Here is a 19,306-nt window from a genome sequence, read left to right as displayed (position 1 = left end):
AGGTTCACCAATATGAGCGGGCTTTGAAAACTTCTCTAGCATTGTCATTCATCACCACCCTATTCCCTCGTGTTCCTGAATAACACGCAGCAGCAGGTTTAGATTATAATATTCGAGTAAAGGGCGCTTAACATGAATGCACAGTTTCCGCTTCCAGTCGGGATGCCATTTTATTTCGTTTATTTTTCTTTGACAAAAAAAAAAAAGTTGGCCTTCCGACATTTGCGACACGGCGACATTTTCTGAAGATGTGGGATTATATGGAAGCTTCGCTACCATATTACATATACCTTAGTAGCCCTCCCAACTTAGCCTTGCGAGTCGTCTTCGTGTTGCGGTAGACTCGCTTCACTTCTCCCACTTAATTGTTATGACTCCGTGTTTTCGATTTTCAGATTATATTTAGTACGGACGAAAGCGAGTGGTACCAGGAGCGTCAAGAACGTGTCACCAACAAAACGTACGAGAGGTTCATCGAAGAGCATCTCCGCTTTCTCTTGCCAAACGAAGACTTGTCCTCTATTGAAGAGATTAAAGAAAACATCACTAGCACAGAAACCAAAGGTAGGACGTGCAACAGGACATAACGCGAATCTCTTTTGGAAGAAAAAGCCAGTAAACAAAATGGTGCACCTTGTATTAGCGAAGGACGAAGCATTAATTTAATTCTGGAGTCAAGCACCTCGATATACGTATTTTTATCAAACGGCTAGCTTCACGAATGTGGGCCTAAAGAAAACCGATGATTCTTCAGATTACCACAGGAGAGCACGATGACGTTCAGGGTCATTACTACACCTCTGCGATTTTATTACTCTCCGGTATCCGAAACGACAGTGTCTTTCACTTCATTCAAGCCCCAACTCAACGCACTGATAGGCAGCCCACTTTTAGTGAACACAGCTAAGTAAATGAATACATTTTATCATGCCCTGGTGACAGAAAAGCGGCAAACACCTCATGGACTACCGTACCAGCCACGGCGGCCTTGTGACTGCATGCTTCTATACTAGCATGAATTCGCAGGATCGAATTAGGATCACTACCACCGCATTTAAGTGGAGGTTGAATCTGAAAAAAAAAGCCTTTGTACATACCTACTTCAGGTGTCCGGAAAACAGCCTCCGAAGATCAAGCTGAAGTCTATCCTGACACTGGATAATATTTAGTTTGTATAGCTATCGAAATATTTTTATGTCTGTCTTTTAATATTTGAATACCTTTATGTGTCCTTCCATAGCGTGGTCTAAAGATTTGTTTTACTTCGCATTATGTATTACAACTCTGTGTTTCTTGCTTTCTGTTCACATAGTTGTGCGAAAGTTTGTAATGTACCACGACTTAGGTCAAACTTCTTCTCGCTATGTGATATGAAGTGTACTTTCTTTAAAATGTTTATAGGTGTAATATTCTGTTACATTATCGTTGTCTTCATTGGCCTGGATATCAGACATTAATAGGAGCCTTAAGACAGGCTATGTATACCTTCACCTCTGCTAACGTTCTTGTATGCAGTCAGAACAATTAGAACTCCACTTTTATTCATAACCCTCCCCCCTTTTTTTAATTGTTGTGACACTTACATAAGTTCGCGGTGCATACTTAACGTTTCCTCTCGCTCTTACTGTTTTCACTGCTGTGATTGTTTAGTGCCTTCGATAAGACCACCGCGCACTTTTTGGCTTAGGATTATCCGTAAACGCGGCTGACTTAAGCGCGCCGCCGTCTTGTTTCTAACGCTTCTTCATTAGTGCAGTTTCGCTTACGAGGCACTTATGTTATCTATGATAATGTTATCTTGCAGTTGAAAAAGCTGAATGTGTTCGTTTGTACGAAAATCATGGACTAGCCACAGAGTGAATCAGATAACTTTCCCGTGTGTAGCACCGGTGCGAAATTCTCTCTCAAATAACTGCTTCCGGGGCACTCTTGTAACCATATGCCCACCTAAAAGCGCTATATACGACTCATTTCGGGAGAAAGGCACTTATATTCGCCATTGTAAGACGTTCAATACTTGACTTTATTCGGTAGGACTGAAATTCCTAAACAAAATAGCTGAAAATTTGCTGCTTTCTTAGCAGGTGCTTAATAACTTGCCGTAACTTATGAATGGAGGATTTAAGGCTAAACACACCAAAGCGACGAGGCATTCTAAGAAGCAGGCACTCCTCGTAATTTCGGTAATACGTGCTAATTTTAATGCTCCTTTAAAATGTGAGCATATGTCCGTGCAAGAGGAAGGCGAAGATCTGGACGCATTCCGTACAATGACCACTTTTGCATCTTCACGCACATGAATAATGCTATCAAGTCGCGATAAGCGCAGTTTCGTCTTTCGGCAATCACAGATAGGTTACCTATCACTTGACATGTGAACATCTCATTATCACCTCCCCCTTTCCTCAATATGGTGAACCACGTAATTTTCGCACGCCAAAGCACTGACTTATCATCATCGCAGCCAAGACAAGACAGGAGTATTGTGTTTGGCTTTAACGCATAAAGAACTTGTAAACTTAATGACCTCGGTTCACCGAAGTGCCTAAAACAACCATGAGAGCATGGTTGTTTTATGCATTTCGGTGAACATTCAGAGAAATGTGCGCAGACGTGCCTTCAATGCAAGTGTTGTCTAGAATCGTGAGCACGTACGGGTCCGTGGTTCATTTGTTAATGTCTTACCGAGTTACTCTTACGTACCTTACAAAAACGTGACTAGTGACCTAATCAACTTAATTACCTAAGTACTGAATTGACTCATATATAGTTGTACCACTTCCCTGTCACAATATACAATCGCATGTGCAGTGTACAGTGATAGGTATTCTAAGGACACCAAACTTGGATATTATAGAAGACGTTGCAGCTCAATTGAATGCGCCACTGAAAACTACAGGCTCCCACTGCTATGTTTAACAATCTCCGTTGTTTTTTTTTCAGTTGTGAACTATCTCTTGGGCGAGTTTAAAGCTGCAAATGACCAGCAAGTTTCCCAATACCTTATTCGTGTAATAGACGTACCCAAATATCTCAACAACGTCGTTACCACTGGTGAGCTTTTTAAAATATGTTACTCAATGCCTCCTAAATCAAGTTAGAGAGCCTTTGTTTTTTTAATGCTGTCTAATCTAACCGTTACTGCAATATTCAACGCATGCTTTTGCAATCTAGCCTGGAATATGCTAAAACCTCTGCAATAAATTTGGCTGCGGTGGCGAATAAAGTTCAACGATAAACGGTTACGGCTAGGCGGTTCTTGAGTATGGAAGCCAAGTTGCGTTGCATAGTTAGTACGAAACACGCACGAAGTAAAAATCACGAGCCATTCCACTCTGCCAAGGTGGATGACCAGAGAAGCTGTTTAGCACACGACACAGAGGTGACATAGTAAGTATAGGGAGGCCACCTATAGTTCGGACTCCCGAGGAGCAATGCGCCTGCGAAGAGCGACGCCAGGAACATACACACACGTGTAGACCAGAATGCAATTGTCGCCGGGAGCGCACAATAGACGCGGCCTCCCCATTACGCGGAGAAAAGTGAAATTGAAAATGGAGAACGGGACCTTGTCGTATATACACGCTCGACGGAGCCGCCGCCGCGGAAGAGCGGCAGGAAACGAGGCACGCAAGCGTTTGGAACGCAGACAAAGAGAGGGCGGTGCAAACGTGACAAGGGTAGTTCAAGGTGCGTTACAGGTCCTGGAGCCCACTACCAGGAGTCCGCAGAGGTATGGGCCATTGCCCTTGGATCATTTCTGCACGACCACCGGGATTGGCCCACATTTTTGTACACGCACACGAGAAATGCACGGCAGCTTAGCCATAAGTAGCTTCGCTGTAAAATATCAATTCACACAAGATGACGCAGGAAGTTACTATTTATTCAAATCCATGAGGCCAGGTATATATGCCCAGAGCCAAAAAAAAATGGAAATGACAATGTGCATTTTGCATTACAATATCTTTTGGATGCGAACATAAATAGTCGTTAGTTTGCATATTTTGTTGTGTGTCTTCGTGTTTTTGCTTCGCATGCGTTTCGAACCAATTATGTAACCCAACCGGGCTTCGGTGTTGAAGAATCTTATCGTGTTGCTTTTGTTGTTTTATTGCGATAACAACTATATGGACACTCCAGGTGTATTTCCGCCGTCGGCGTCGCCGTAATATTGCGTATAGTCCAAGTGCGATAAGATCGCGACTGCGCGCCGTGTGCCGTAGGTGCAAGTGGAAGCTTGCGGGGGTGAGCCGAGAAAGATGAAGGCTTTATCGCGCGCGCACATCGGAGGAGGCTGGGGAGGATGCGCACCAGCTTCTCGTGCGCGCAAGGGGTAAAACTGGGTAGATGTGTGAGCGCTAGCATGGTAGGAAAGGGGGGGGGGGGGGCGGAGAGGTGGCGCAGTTGGCCAGTTTAGCGCACTTCTATTCCGGATGCGCATGGCGCGGCTGAGCGTGGATTAGCACGCACTATCTTGGAGGTAATCTGTGGTGGGTGCAATGATTAGGCAACTCGAGTTAGCTGCAGGCTTCGTGTGCGCTACCCGCCGTGGTTGCTCAGTGGCTATGGTGTTGGGCTGCTGAGCACGAGGTCGCGGGATCGAATCCCGGCCATGGCGGCCGCATTTCGATGGGGGCGAAATGCGAAAACACCTGTGTACTTAGATTTAGGTGCACGTTAAAGAACCCCAGGTGGTCCAAATTTCCGGAGTCCCCCACTACGGCGTGCCTCATAATCAGAACTGGTTTTGGCACGTAAAACCCCATAACTTAACTTCGTGTGCGCTATTTTCGCGCGCTTCGGTCAATTCGAAACGAGATGTAGCATGCAGGGCTATTCGCTACCGCTCTTCATCACGTCAGCGTCCTGTTAACGAGTGTCGGGGTCATCGAGTGAGATGTGTTCGTGTTTGCCTGTGGGCACGTCACACCATGATTCTTCAATTTGTTAGTAAGAGAATGTTCACAGCAGTTTAAACGAACGATAAAACTAATATCCCTAATAACATGTACTTCTGGCACTTACCACGCCACCTCTTCAGGCCGATTCCCGGCGAACTATGAACTCTTTATGGGGGTTTGTGCGCGAAGCCGACTTTTCCGACAGTTTATGAATGTGTAGTTTTTTTTTCATTTTTTTTTCATTGTGAACCCCGCCATTGACCCTTACCCCTGCTTAGGCCACTGCACCATCCTTTTCATTAAATTTCATTCTCGCTCTAATAATTTGCTATTGCAATGAATGAATAGCATTTCGGGTGAAACTGCGTTTTTTTTTTTTTGTCTTTGTCCTTTCTTTAATTCAGACGACCTTCAAACGTAGGCTTTATTGGAGTTTGTGTGAATCAATGTGTTAGCGGTGGGCGCCTTTCTTTCATGTGCAATTCATCGCGCCTACTGCAGTCGTGATTTTCATTTCTGACGAACACATAGCTTTTAACGCTGTAGCTAATTCTACCCGACAAGGAACATTGTTAAGCTTAAGCTGGGGATATTAGCTTCCATAGCCATTTCTTATTCTTTACTTTCCATGATTTATATGTTGAATCAAATTGTAACGTTTCAGTACACTAAGGCGCTTGTTCTTGCTTTAACGCATTAAAATATTGATAAGAAGCGAGACTGTGGCCCAGCTCTTGGAAGTTAATGCGATGTTGTCTTTTTTTTTTTTTTTGTTACTTCAATATAGTATTCTGTCGTCACTGTCTCGTTGACAATGGATGTATTTTGTGGTTTCTTCGTTTCGTCTAGACCAATGGACAGCTATGGTCGAACGCCACAGTGAACAAGCCTACCGAATGGGCGACCAGTTGGTCCTGGAGCCACTGTGTGCCAGGCTTACGGTGTTCCTACTCACCGAACTAGAGAGCGTTCGACGTAGTACGCCTGATATCGTGGAGCGCGGTGCGCCAGCTCGTCCCCTACGCTGACGGCAAGGCTCACGGGGGAACGCTGGACGAAATACGCAACCTGTGTTACGACGACGTCACCGACGTGCTCGAGGCGGCGCTTACATCCAAGTACATCTACAAGGGTGAGTGGGCGATTTATTTATTTATTTATTTATTTATTTATTTATTTATACATACATACATACATACATACATACATACATACATACATACGTACATACATACATACATACATACATGCATGCATGCATACATACATACATACATACATACATACATACATACATACATACATACATACATACATACATACATACATACATACATACATACATACATACATACATACATACATACATACATACATACATACATACATACATACATACATACATACATACATACATACATACATACATACATACATACATACATACATACATACATACATACATACATACATACATACATACATACATACATACATACATACATACATACATACATACATACATACATACATACATACATACATACATACATACATACATACATACATACATACATACATACATACATACATACATACATACATACATACATACATACATACATACATACATACATACATACATACATACATACATACATACATACATACATACATACATACATACATACATACATACATACATACATACATACATACATACATACATACATACATACATACATACATACATACATACATACATACATACATACATACATACATACATACATACATACATACATACATACATACATACATACATACATACATACATACATACATACATACATACATACATACATACATACATACATACATACATACATACATACATACTGCAGCCCTGTTGGGTTATAGCAGGAGTCAACAAAAAGTGAGCACGTACACATATTAAGTAGTAGATACAAACAGCACAATATAAAAGCATAATTAAAACATGGACACTTCCGGTGAGAACGCCATTGGCATAATATGTCTAACTATACAATTATGCTAGAGCCTTCAGGAATTCTGACAATGACAATGACCGAATAGTGCCAGGTAATGAATTCCAATGATGAATAGTGCGTGAAATAAAAAAAAACTGTACTTGAATATGTCAGTGCGTGAGTAAAAAAGTGCGAGCTTTAATGTATGGTGACTTCGAGTAAAAGATGGGTTCGCAATAGTTAGGAGACTGGTATTGGAGATATAGCATAGTGAATTGAAAAAAAAAACATTATAGTAACTTTAATGACTCATTCTTCCTGCGAATTGAAAGTGATTGAAGATGAGGACGCGTGAATAGCTGATGAAGATGACAAATCGTGGCCATACCGACGGTAAATGAAGCGTATGGCTTTTTTTTTTTTTTTTTGCACGGCCTCGACCGCTACAATTTCACAATGCCTATGTGGATTCCAGACTGCAGAAGTATATTCTAAAACTGGACGTATGAGTGATTTGTATGTTAGTAGCTCGGTTTGTTCTGATGCCTTTGTTAATGTTCTGCGTAAGCAACCCAACGTTTTAGTGCATTCGAACAGATATACTCAATATGTTTGAACCACGACATGATGTTAGAAGTAAAAATTACACCCAGCTATTTGTAATTGCTCACCCTCGTCAGCCTCTGCACAGTAATCAAAAACCACAGGGCATTGTTTTCTAGAAAATGTCCTTACCATGTCATTTTTTTAAGTTAATGGTAATTTGCCAAGTGATGCACCCTTTGCTAAAACGTACAAATTGTTAATGCGATCATGATTATCAGGAGAAATAATTATGTCGTACAGAACGCAGTCGTCAGCCTAGAGACGAACTTTAGACGCTAGATTACGTGGAAAATCGTTAATATAAAGTAAAAATAACAGCCGACTGAGCAGAAACCCCTGGGGCACTCTTGACGTTACTCTACCTGCATCAGAGTTAGCAGAATTAATGTGGACGAAATGTGTACTTAAAGAAGGAAAACTTGAAATCCATGACACCAAATGTAGATTCTTTATTATGATAATAAGTTTATCGAGCAGTTTAGAGTGAAATACGCTGTCAAATGCTTTAAGAAAGCAATAAAAATAGCATCTATTTGATATCCTAAATCTTTGTTAAGACAAATGTCGTGAGCCAACTCGGTTAACTTTACTGGGATATGACCACGCCGGAAGCCATGTTGAAAATGGGTTAGAACATTATTGTATTCAAGGAATTTCATAATGCGTTAAATAATTATGTGTCCTGGTATTTTGCATGAATGTACTGTTAATGATATGGGTCTGTAATTAGAAGTTGCTTGTCACCTGATTTGTATAGATGAACTTTAGCTACCTTCCATGATGACGGGAGTGTACCCCTGATCAATGACGTCTGGAAGATGGTGACTAGATACCGGGAGGTCCACAAGGAATACCGTACCAAAATTAAATTAGATATTCCGCCAGGACCAGCACAATTCTTAGTGTCCAGATTCAGGATGAGCTTTAGAACTCGCTCTAAAGTAATTTCAATCCTATTAATTGTATGTGTTGTATCATGAGTGAAGGCGAAGACCGACTGAAAGTACATATTGAAAGCATTCAAAATGATAGAAGGATCTTTAATAATGTTATTATTTATTATAAATGAAGATGGTACACTGGCTGAGATCGAGTTCCGGAATTTTGGAGGCTTAGTTTTCAGCAGTGCCGCAAGCTGAGTGCTATAACGAAGAATTCTTTAGCGGAAGCTCTTTTGTGACGCCGTTCTTCTTTTGCTTGTGTGAATAAAGCGTGCCACTATGGGCTACCACAGCACTTTGAACGTCTGAACCTTGCAACATGGCGTGATAGGTCCAATAAATCACGATGAATCCAACGTTTGATATTAGTTTTATTGTATTGTTTTCACTGGCACGAGATGATCTACGCAGGACCTACTGGTGTTCTCAAAGGAATCCACTAGTGCGTCAACATCACCTGACATACTAAGCGCAAGAAAAGAATCAAAGCCGCTTGCTAACTCATCGATAATCGAAACGTACTCAGCTTTCTGAAAGTCTGGAAACGTGGAAAAAGTAAAATGCTGCTTGAAAACTTGACGGTTGAAAGACACAAAGACAGCGTTGTGATCAGACATTCCATCCATAGTCGATTTATCTACCTATTCTATTTATTATCTATTCCATCTCTATCTACCTCATCACACGGATTATCGTTTGTTTCGGTCAAGAAGGTTTCCAGTTATTAACAGAAGGGGATTTGAGAGGAACCGGTTGCTCCTGTAGGTCAAAATTTATTAGCAGCGGCGGGCATTACGTATTCCATATTAATCGTCTATGCTGCTATTGTAGGAATGGAATGGTCGAGTCAGGCACTGGTTTGCCTGTTGCTGAGCGAAATGAGGTGATTAATTGTGAACCTCGAATAAATACGTAAATCATTGACGACAAATTATGTGAATTAACTGCTTATTTATTACTTCTAGCGCAAGTGCTAGCCTTCCCACCCTGACGGTTTCCATGACCTCAAGTGTACACTCTACTTGCCTGCAACTTCATACCTTTTTTTTTTCTCTCTATTCTAATTCCTCTGTGTACCTTCTACATCCCGAACGCAGTGGTGACACCTGACGTCCTTCGAGAGGTGATGTACATGGGTTTTCGTGTGCGCCAAACTATACAGAAAACTCTCTCCAGTTCGAGCTGGTTCCCGCCCGACGCCAAGGATGCTGCCCGGAGGAAGGTGGAAGCGATGAGGCTGATCATTGCGTACCCACTCAACTTGACACACCTCTCTGCGCTGGAGCGCCTTTACGCCGATTTGCCGGACGTGACCCTAACAGGTGCGTGCACTGACGGTTTGAACGCCACACTTTACTGCAACAGTTTTACTGAAATAGAAGGCAGCATTTTTACTGCTCTTGTAGGTGACAAGTGCGCATGCTGAAGACGTAAAGACTTGGCGCACGCCTTGCGAACGCGCCTACGTGGGTCCTGTGAAGCACATGCATTAGTCAGGGTATGAGTAGCGTATCCTGAGTATGAACCTTTCCGTAGCACGAAAGAGCACCTCTTCTATAAACTGCTTGGCGTTAAATTAAAGCACACGCAATGTCACAGCCCACAGTGCATCATTGCGGGGCTGGCAACAGTGCAGAAGAATTGTGTTGACGACCCCTGAGACAGGTCGTATAGTGACGCAGTTTTCAGAGGTGAGGTGTGGTGGGGTAAAAAAAGAAAGGACGTGAGGTACTTGTGAGGTAAAGGCTGGTTGACAATTTCGGGACACGTATATCACACAAATACCCTTGTGATATACACGCTGGCAAAGATAAGCTAGATTAAAAAGATTGGTCGCTGACTTGTACCTGACCAGTGTATTCTAGGTTCAGTATGTCGAGGAGCTGTACGCCGTGCAATATTTAAATGTGCTTGGGTATTGCAAGCTATTAATCATTTTTTTTGATTTATTACATCAATCCCTTGCGACAGACACCTCTGGAGGCGAACAGGATGCTCACGGTACCGGCAGCAGCTTCGTCCTTTCGTGGTTGAATGTGAGCCGGTTCCAGCGCCGCGTTCTAGTACGGAACCCGACTGAGATCTTCTTCACATTGAGCTCGGTGAACGCGCAGCACACCTACTCCACCAACACCGTCAACCTGGCGGGTGCGGTACTGCAGCCAGTGGTTTATTACCACGGTGCACCCGCCGGGTACAACTACGGAGGCCTTGGACAGGTATGTCGAAACCGCGAACCGACTGAGCAGACCTTGCTGGATTTCTCAAGGTATTACGTTCGGTACAGCGCCCGCTTTTTGAAGTACTGCGCAGGAGCCGCTGAAATGGAATCTGTCTCTGTTATGTGGACGTTCGCGCACTCAGTGATCACACACACACCTAAGTACCCGATACGGAAAATGCCAAGGGACTTGTCTGACAGTCGGACATTGCAGCATGACCTGTCGTGTCTGCGCGCAACACATGGGTCCTGGCGCATAGGACACGCCGAATGTAAGGGGCTCTCCTGTAAAAATGCATGGGAACGGAGAAATTGTTTTTCTCGGTAAACACTGCACTGATTTAGATAAGGTTTGTTACATTTAAAGCAACGTTAAAATCAAGGGATTGTAGGAAGTAGATTTTTTTTTTATTTAGGCCGTTCATTGCTCATAAAATTTGTTGAAGATATGGACATTTTCAACACCGATACTATAGAACTTACAGCTTTCTAACACAGGAATGCAAACGGCATCATAATTCGGCAATTCCAATCAATAATACATCTGAAGTGGACAAAATTGGCATCTTATGCACCCCTCTGAAATATACCACTAATTGACCAGTGGCAGTTTTTTTTTTCAAAACACTGGTAAACGTTATAACAATTGTACGTAAGCAGCACATGTATAAAGGAAATTTGTGCGCTTGAGATACTACAAGAAATGTGTTTGCAGAACTGTATAAAATGTTTTTGGTGCAAAGGATATGTAAACATCATGCCTCTGTTTTTTTTACTTACTAATTTTCGCCAACATTTGTAAAAAAAATCAAGACCTATATCAAAATTCTGCCTTCTTCAATCGCTGGAATTTACCATTTTCTTTGACATGCCACAAAATTCGTTCAAATAGGTCCAGCGGTTGTCCCATATAAGTACTTTTACGTTTTACATGCATTTTAATAGGCGTTTGTCATGACTTTTTTCTTTCGAGGATAAGTTTTGCTCCAGAGTATGCGTTTAGCAAATGCCTTCGTACGAGTTATCCAAGGACTGCGTCACACAATTAGCTGAATACAATTCCCCTTGCGGCAACGTTGGCACCAACGACATCTCTTGCTCGACCACTGTTGGTCATTATCTGAATATATTTCAGTTGCACGCTTATTGCGCTTTTTCTTTTTTTTTTTTGTCAACGCCACGCCTCCAAGAAAGGCATTCTTACAAAGAGGCGGTGTTATTCGATGGCAGAGTGGAGTAAATAAACCACCCGAGCTAAACGTCGCAGTTTCGCCCGAAAAGCCCAGCATCGATTGCGACAGAAAATTAGTGGAAAGCTATACGAAGTAAGGATAGTAGTTTTATTGGCCGTCTAAGCTTGCAAACGTACGTTCGCTTATTCACTAAATTAACAAGCATGGTGTCACGCGCGCACTGGCAAACATGAACACGTCACTGGATGACTGTGGACACTCGCTGTCAAAACGCTGGTGTGAGGAAGAGCGGCAGCAGCACTGGGCGAATTGGCCTTCGTACTGCCTCTCGCTTCAACGCGAACAAGCGGCGAGAACGCAGCGTACATGGAGATATTAGCCCTCTGCGTACTCTGTCCCCATCGCAGGTAGCTTTCAAGATTGAGCCCGCGCGGCCGCCGCATACGCAGCCAGCGCCACCGGAATAGACCCCCCCCCCCCCAATTCCCTCCCCTTTCCCCTGAGTCTTGCACGCGACTGAAGATGGCGCGCTTCCTCCGCACTTTACTTCCTTGCACGCGCGAGATCTAGCCACAATGCTTGGCTCACCCTCGCACGCTTTCATTCTCACCCACAGCATATGGCGCGTGGCCACGATGTTATCAGACTTTGACTTTATACGGAACATCACGGCGACGCCAACGGTGACGGTGTAATAGCGCCTGAAGTGTCCATATGATTGATATCGCAATAAAAAGAGAAATCAAAGCAGAATGTCCAAAGCAAGAACATTATTTACTGACGACAGAAGTGCGAGCCTCCTTTGTTCGGGGAGGTGTCATTCCAAGGAGGTGAAGTGGCAACGGCTGCCATCGTCTTCTGGACGGGGTGAATGAACCTTGCGCACTTGGAGCAGCCACATCGTGTGGCGCGCACCGGTACGCGTGTTAATGCAGAGACGTGTATTTGTTCTTTCACATTATCACGAAGATTTTGTGCATCATGTCACCTGCACGCAGGGGAACAACGAAAGAGATGACGCCGTTCGCCACTCGCAGTAAGATTATCGCGTGGAACGGGTCCGATATCCAGTCAAGCAATCATGATACCTGAGAGTAAACAATGAGACAGTGTTATGTTTTACATCGAGAACCGGCAACAAATTATGCTAATGTATTAGTTATTTCCTTCGTGTCAGCAACGAGCAGACGTGATTGGACACTGAGATATCTGGGCACTTCCCAACCTACGGCCACCTACGTTTGCAACGCCCTGTAGTCTAAGAGAAATCTGCCGTTTTTCTTTTTTTTCTTTTTTGACCGGATAGTAAGTCGCAATCCCAGAACGTTGTTTTCCCGCTGATTGACTACCCCGTGCGGGTGGCGCAAAGTTGTTCAGATGAATTACTTTCTTTTTGTCATAACGATCTCACGCGATGACTTCTCTAGAAATGGTGAGGTCTCGTTGCAGCGAAATTCAAATAGATTTGTCTTGTGAACATGCTTGCATAAATTTTTGTTGCAATGATGAAGTATTTATTTTTTTCGCGCAAGCGTAGGTTCTGTCAAGTCAGCAAGAGTATATTTGTTCCCGCAAGGGAAGCAGGCGCCGGTGGAGGAAGGCGCCTGGAGTTCGAAAAAAGAACCGTCGCGTTCGCGCCCTTTCTGTTTAGGCTTCGAAGCCGCGGTGATCGCTCTGCATGTTCGCGGCGTATCTTCTTTGCATGTGTAGCGACATGCGCTTTCCCTGTGGAGCACTAGGTGTCGCAGCGTCGAGATTAATGTGGCGTCCGCGACCGCGATCGCGCTCTTTCCGTGGGTGCTTCGACGTCGCGGTGCTCGTTGTACAACGTTAACGGCGTCCATACGCTGGCGCGCAACCCGCGTTCACAAAGTGAAGCAGCGCTAACTATTTTCTCTACTGCTTGCGGGTGCCATGCATTTAAAAGAAATAAGGCAGGGGCTATATTAGGTAACTCATTTTTGCTGTTTTCATTCTTTTTTACCTTCGTAATTGGCTGGCAGAACGACAAGCCTATGTCATTATCGCTATCACTGACCCTCTTTACGATGGCTGGTAAGAAACGAATAGAATCGATGGAACGGTATTGTTATACGTTCCCGGATTAATTTTAGATGCGAAGCAGCTTATGGTCGGGGCTATGTCACTCCCTCCCTCCCTGCATCCATCCCCCGTGCGGCGACCGCACCTGCACTGCGCATGCGCATCCTCCTCCCCCTCCTCTCCTAGTCTCAAATACTCTCTTCTCGGCATTCCTCCTCTCCTCTCCGACGCTCCTCTCCTCTCCGGATTGCGCAACGAATGGCAACACCTGCGGCTCCGCGCGCGATAATGCGAAGCAGCTTAGGTTAGAGGCGCGACGGTAGGCGCTGCATACTCTGCTGGGGGGCGCCACTGTAATTCGTGGTATAATGCCGCGCGCGCGCGCTCCGCTCCTCTTATTCTCCTCCCGCAACGCCGAGATGAGTGCCACAGACAGCGCCGCTGAGAAGAGGGCTCGAGCCGCTGCCACGAAACGGCAGCGGCGAGAGGCCGATCCCGAACTTCGGGCTCGCGACGCCGGTACCTCAACCTAACGGAAAACGACGAGCTGAAAACTAATGGGAACTTGAGTCGGACCCCATGGCTGCTTCGCATACTACTCAGGGTTCCGCTACGGGAAGATGGTGTAATTTTTTTGTTCTGTAACACTACTGTGGCGGATTTATTCACATAAGCGCGCATACCGTTGCCAGGACAAGAATAAGTGGGACGAAAAGAAGGAAGCTATAAAGCGCACCCTTTTTATCTAATGCAACGACGCAGTTAATGGGCCACGAAATGATGCACGGCTTCGACGTGACCGGAAGAGGCATCGATCAGAAGGGCATGCCAAGCAACTGGTGGCCCGAGGAGGCGACGAAAAAATACACAGAACAGACGTTGTGCCTGCGATCTATCCATAAACAGGTAAGCTCACTCCAGAACAATGTCAGGCTCGTCAGAACGTCTGCGTGTCCGGGAAAATGTATAAATCTGGCCTTACCTAACGTTTGATAGCGACCGTAGTCTTTGCTGCTTTCAATCAAAATATGTCGCACTCTATGTGTACATCTACGGCATGCGATCGCAGAACTTTCCTTCGACGTGTACTTCCGCGGTTCTGTTGCCTGTGCTTCGCGAAGGAGTGGTGAATCGTCGCTTGGGCTCACGTCCTGTTTCGGCAGCTTGAATTACACGAGGGCAAACGACTGGCGTCGACCGAAGCGAAATAGAAGCGGGTTGTCCCACCCCGTCTTTACAAAAGTTGGACGAAAGGCATGGCTTGTTAGCAACGTATCAAATAGGGCTAGCTGGTAGTAATTCCTATTCGGACATCTCTGCTCAATGGGTATTGAAAGAACAACGCGGAGACATAGGACGCCGGACATGTGCATACGCTATCATGTCTATTGGATGTTTTTTTTTTTTTTAGCAAACGAAGTCCTGAATGCATTTGCGGTCCAGCACACAAGTCCTATGCAAATGCCTTTACGTACTCTCTCGCGCAAATGTACTTCTCCCTTAGCTTTCCGCGCGCGCGCATCGCGATCATTTCAGGCGCTCAGGAAGCGCGCGCTGGCGCTGGATCCGAAGCTGGACTCGGAAGACCTGGCCGACGTCATGGGTTCGCGCGTGGCCTTCGACGCCCTTCGGAAACTCCCCACGGCGTTCGACTTCTCGTCGCGCGCGGCTCAGGAGAAGGGGACCAGTGGCATGGTGGCGGGCTTCACGGAACTCCAACTGTTCTTCCTCGGCCACTGCGCCAAGATGTGCGACCCTAAGGTGCCACCGCGCGAGCGGGACAAAACCGAGACCTACGCTCCGAACTGGGCCCGTTGCGTGGTGCCGCTGATGAACATGCCAGAGTTCGCGGAAGCCTTCCAGTGCGAAAGTGGCACTTTTATGAACCCTGAGAATAGGTGCCGATTCTGGTAGCAATTTAACGCTGGCGAACTGCGATGCGCTCCCCTCTATTGCTACCTCTGTACATAAATTTACTTGCATGCGTCATGACGTGCGCTGTAATCTTAAGTTCGTTATGCCGCGTTTCAGTGCTTTAATTTATAGGACACACAAGTGAAGGTCACACCTGCCCACTCAACCGTGTGGTTGGTTGGTTGATGCCCGCATACGTTATGGATTGCCGCAAAAGTTTCTACAATCATGCTTCATTGTATTTTTATAGAACACTATATGTCAACATCACAAATAAACTTACGTCAAACGACTCGGCACGCCAGTTTTTTCAGTTACCTGGACGTAGCAACACAGCATGATATTCTGACTTACTGTTTTATGGCCCACACCTGCTCAGATGAAAGGCGTCGAAACTTGGACATCAAAATGCTATTTCGCCGAGCTTGTGCTAACGACGCCTAACAGCTCTTAAGTGCTTTTTCAATCAAAAGAAGTCGCATTATGTATGTACATCTATGTCAAGCAATCGCAAACGTGTTTCCGATCGCTTGACATCACAGTCGAATGATGATGGTTGCACCGCAATACTAGTTGCACAAATGTCATCACACATTTTATATTCTGCGGCATCACTGCTATAATTGTAGAATGTCCTACATGTATTGCATTTTTCACGTACCACAACGGCGGACTCTTTTTTTCCAGAAGCTAAAAAATACGATGCTAGAACGACTTCAATTACCATAATCTTGCGCAAGCTGCTAAACTGAGTATTTTTCACAGAAAGAAAGCAGGAAAGAATTCATTTTTCTTCACATAAATGAAGTCTACCTAGCAAACACTTTCCGTCGGGGAATTTTTTATTCGCACATAAATTTTTATTTGAATTTTGAGGCTTCTTTACCCACATAACAAACTCAAATATATGAACAAAAATTATATTTCTTTTCATGTAAAGTTTGGAAACACGTTCTCAAATGAGGACATAAGGGCCCAGTGGTAGTAGTAGAGGCAAAAGTGAAGCTTAGTCTGACAGTTTATTTTCCTATTTTCCATCTTGTATACATAGTTTGTTGCGGCCAGTGTGATAAGCATTCGTACGGAGTCGGTAACTCATCTAGGGCAAGGCACATTTTCATCGCCAACACTATACTATAATGAACTGGTGCTTTCTCAAAAGCCATGACTGCTCTTTAGACGGTTGTTCCTCATCTGACTCATCAGACGCGTCTGATGTATCCAGAAAGTCACCGTTTCCTGTTTTCTCAAAAATGAAGTCGTCGTCTTCCTCATCATCTTCCGCAACGTCTGATACATTTTTATTATCAAGTTAGGTGAACATTTCATCCACGTCTTCGAGCGGCTGGAAACGAGGCCTATGGGCCTTCGTCATTGAGTAAAACAAGCAAACCCTAATTGCAGCACCTTAAAAATAAAGAGGAGCAGCTGTAGTGCATTACCATGCATTGTCACCCCATGTGAGACGCGGCGACCACTTAGCCCTGCTGTCCTCAAATGAGGACACATGTTATACATGCGGGGACTCACCTTTGCATGCGCGCGGAAGGTGTTTCAATAAGTGAACCTTCTATAGCGGATTAATAACAGTCTCCTAAATGCTCACCGCACCAGTGAGAGTGGCCGGCAAGTAATCAAAACATAAAAAAGGGCTCTTATTTGGGTTAGCCTCAACCTTGTCGTTTTTCTCTGTTTTCTCTGGCAGGCATCTTCACAAACGCCAAGCACGAAATCTGATCTAGAAGGCGACGGAGGTGCCTTCTAAGCTATTCGAGCCTAATCTTTAGCTTCTGTTGTGTTCTTCATGGTGTCATCAACATGCTTTTGGTTTTGTCTTCATTTGAGCGCATTTTTTCTTGTGTTACTTAACACAAGCAAACGTGCGCGACACTATGTTTATTGCTCTCCAGACATCTCTTAATAACTCCCCATATAAGTAATCATTATTCATTCTTGCCGAATATAATAACATACATCGCAGTTTTACTTGCAATGACTCTGCTGAAATATCAAAGTCAGCCAGAATTCTCAGAAAAAAATGAGTCAGACCAGCCACTCTAAAAAAATATTTTCAGCAGGCAGCTTTAAGCCCTGGGATATCTGTCTATACGTCAGAGCACCCATCGAATAGCGTTGTAACAATAATTAGCTGTCTTTAACGATTCCTGTGCACCATGACTCTGAACTCGCTGCGACAGCAGCACAAGCTCCCACAGCTGACGACGCCGTTTTCTTTTGCAATGTATGCAACGTCGTTGCCGTTCGTATAATACAGTATTCCCGATATGTCTAACAAATAAATAAATAAGTACCAAATAAGCGCGCAGGGTCTATCCCACCCCCTCAGTAGTGCCCACATGCCGCAGGGACGCGAGTTCGAATCTCTCTGGTGCTGTGTTAAGTGCCACGTGTGCACCTATTTGGCCCCCTGTGCACGTACGCCGGCGTTGTCATGTAGCACGCATACCAAAGCAATGATGATGAATATCATGCACTTATTCATTACAATACCTGTACATGGCTTGGAGGGAAGTATTAGCCCCAAGAGTTGGAGTGGGGCCCTCTCGCGTATGACATCATACTCACACCAAAACGCCGCACACGATGTGCGTGAAGACTGCTTGACGCGGCCGATGGGCTGCCCACATCGAGTTTTCGACATCTCGAGGGTCAGCAACCCTGTCTTAAAATTGCGAAATAAGTTAGAACACTGTCCATCGCGAGATCGAGCAGTCGCAGCCCGACGGGCCCTCGGAATTGTGATTATTGTGGATCGCCGCGCGAGCAGTCTCTTAGCCACCAGTGCACACATGTGCGTGTTCGGCACAGATATCTTGCGAATTATATTGTTGCGTGGCTGTGACGCACTTATAATAGCTTGTCTGTCACTTTATGATGACTATCTGGGAAAACGTAACTGTGCTGCGGTCTCTGCGTTTGTATGAATTCAGTGCCTGCCTGTATATAGCGCAATCTGCATTGTCGGTAGCAGTACCGTGGTCAAAGACATTTCAATTCGTTTCGCCTAGCACTTCAGTACATACAGAAGGGGGTTTTATACCATCCGTGTAAATTCAGTTGTCGCTATGATGCGTAACGCAGCGCATTGTAGCAAAACTGGCATGCGCCGCATTGTAACACTAGGTAATAAGTGGCCGGGCGTGATGAAGGTCGAACTAGCCGAAAAACTTGACTAACGTTTGAAAATAGGACACTGATTAACTGAGTGCTAAATCCCAGCTTTGTTTGAAATTCGTGGTCTACAAATAAAGGTTCTCTGCTTTCAGTATAACAAGTGACATTCGAGGAGAGTATCTGAGTTTCAGGGCTGAAAAAATGGACCAACATGCCAGCGAAGCACCGCCGTTTACATACCCGAGCTTACCGACGACCGCACATTGACAGGATTTCCGTGGTTACGAAATATCTGGAACCTCTTTTAGTAGGGCGGGCGAAAATAGCACGCAAAATAAAACTAATCATGTGCGGCAGT

General features: G+C 44.6%; 1 protein-coding gene across 1 annotated transcript in view; it reads left to right on the top strand.

Moving 5' to 3' along the window:
* Positions 1-413: 413 nt before the first annotated feature.
* The window catches only part of LOC119456686 (neprilysin-1), a 65,131-nt gene continuing 46,238 nt past the window's right edge, over positions 414-19,306 (top strand). The window contains exons 1-2 of the mRNA XM_049669023.1: positions 414-564; positions 2,944-3,054. The gene's annotated coding sequence lies outside the window, so the exon portion shown is untranslated. The remainder of the gene's footprint in view (positions 565-2,943; positions 3,055-19,306) is intronic.

Source organism: Dermacentor silvarum, chromosome 6, assembly GCF_013339745.2.
Source record: "Dermacentor silvarum isolate Dsil-2018 chromosome 6, BIME_Dsil_1.4, whole genome shotgun sequence".
Taxonomy (NCBI): domain Eukaryota; kingdom Metazoa; phylum Arthropoda; class Arachnida; order Ixodida; family Ixodidae; genus Dermacentor; species Dermacentor silvarum.
The sequence above is the reverse complement of the archived record's forward strand: the minus strand, read 5'-3'. Positions and strand labels throughout refer to the sequence as shown.